The sequence below is a fragment of the Papaver somniferum genome, chromosome 8, assembly GCF_003573695.1.
Source record: "Papaver somniferum cultivar HN1 chromosome 8, ASM357369v1, whole genome shotgun sequence".
Lineage (NCBI taxonomy): Eukaryota > Viridiplantae > Streptophyta > Magnoliopsida > Ranunculales > Papaveraceae > Papaver > Papaver somniferum.
Genome location: NC_039365.1, coordinates 5,865,634 through 5,867,643, shown reverse-complemented (window position 1 = coordinate 5,867,643; position 2,010 = coordinate 5,865,634). Strand labels below are relative to the sequence as shown.

Sequence of the window (2,010 nt, the reverse complement as noted above, 5' to 3'; positions counted from 1 at the left end):
TGCAAGAAATGGTAGGGGACCGTGGGTCTTTATACTTAAGAGTAGTGGTATTCTGAATAATAGAACTCACCTGACTAGCTAGAAAGGCTTTCTTCTGGAAATTAAGATTTCGCTTTCGCGTACACATATCCTTGAGAAACTTGGCATAAGAGGGAATCTACTTAATTTCATCTAGTAGTGGAAGGTTGATAGTTACCCGCTTAAAAACCTCCAATATATAATTAAAATTGGACTCCCTCTTAGTTGGAACTAGCAGCTGTGGGAATGGGGCTCTAGGGACAAAGCCGGTCTCAATATAACCCTCATTGGTCTCTTTAGAGACTCTATCAGTCTCCTCAGTTTCTGGTTCAGAAGGGTGAACTACAACATGTTCACTATCAGGCATGGAAACCTTGTTGTCTATCTCTCTACCACTCCTAAGGGTTTTAATAGCATTCACATGATCAGATGGTATTTCACCTATTTCATTAATTCCTCTAGGGTTGGGTTGAGTCTGACTAGGAAACTTACCTCTTTCTCTTAAAGACTCATTTATCTGACTAACCTGGGTTTTAAACTCGGAAATAGCCTGAGAGTTAGCCTGACCTATTCTCTTATTTTCTTCTAAACCTTGAGCAACAGATTGCTGAAACTGCACAGTGTTACGAGTTAACAAAGCAAGAGACTCTTCTAAACTCATAATCTTCTTATCCGAAGGGTTCTGAAACTGTGCCGGAGCTGAAGGATTCTTAGTATAGCCAAAACCTGGGGGAACCTGAGCATTACTAGACTGACCTTGATTCTGGCCCTTGGACCAAGAAAGGTTTGGATGGTTTCTCCATCCAGGGTTATAGGTTTCTGAATATCGGTCAAACTTCTGTCGGTTATCAAACCTAGTGTTGTTATAAAGAGCATTATCTTGCTCTTCAACAGCATGGCCTTCCCAAAAAGGCTCATTACTTCCACTACTACCACTAGAATGACCTAATTCTAAGGCTTCTAACCTTTTGGCTATAGCTGCTATTTTGGCATCTGACTCATGAGATCCTTCTACCCTATTAACATTTCCTCTACTTAGAAGAATTGTTTTCTGGGGTGCCCTACTATTTTCCCATTGTTGGGTCTTATCGGTGATTTCATTCAAAAATGTCATCGCTTCATCAACAGTTTTATTCTCAAACCCACCTGTGCATAAAGACTCAACCATGGTTGTTATTGAATAATCTAAACCCTCGTAGAGGATCTGAACTAACCTAAACTTCTCCAAACCATGATGAGGACATTGAGATATCAAGTCATTGAACCTTTCTAAGTACCCATATAGAGATTCTCCCTCTTGTTGGGAAAAAGTACATATTTGTGTCCTAATAGACGATGTTTTATGCCTTGGGAAAAACTTATGTATAAAGGAAGAAGTAAGTTGGTTATAGGTTTCAATTGACTCAGAGTCCAAACTATACCACCGAGATTTGGCTTTATATTTTAAGGAAAAGGGGAATAACCTAAGTTTCAACGCATCATCACTTAGGTTCTTAATTTTCAGAGTACTACAAACTTCCTCAAATTCCCTAACATGAAAATAGGGGTTCTCATTCTCCTTCCCTAAAAACATTGGGAGCATCTGTAAAGTCCCAGGTTTCAGTTCATAATTTGCCTCGGTTTCAGCTAACTTGATACAAGACGGACGAGAGGTCTTAGTTGGGTTTAGCAAAGCTTTCAAAGTTGCCATTTCTGGCACTACCAAAGGACTAGGAGTACTTGGGGTACTTTCCTCACGAAGAGACAGATTCTCAAAACTGAAGTTTCCGAAAACGGGGCTCTCAAAAGAAGAGTCTTCGATCTCCACGCCTTCACAAGAAGAACTACTAGGTTTGTCACTAATCAAACGACCTAGAGTGTTTCTTTTCCAAGCCCGTTTAAAAACTTCGGGATACACTAGAAAAACAAAATCAGAAAGAAAAGTCCTGAAACGGAAGGGATGTTCTATGCAAACACAAACAAGGCTGACTCCACCACAGCAAACCTATTGAT

General features: G+C 40.0%; 1 pseudogene; it reads left to right on the top strand.

Moving 5' to 3' along the window:
- The first annotated feature begins 1,244 nt into the window (after nt 1-1,244).
- Nucleotides 1,245-1,344, top strand: LOC113307255 (annotated as a pseudogene).
- Nucleotides 1,345-2,010: the final 666 nt, after the last annotated feature.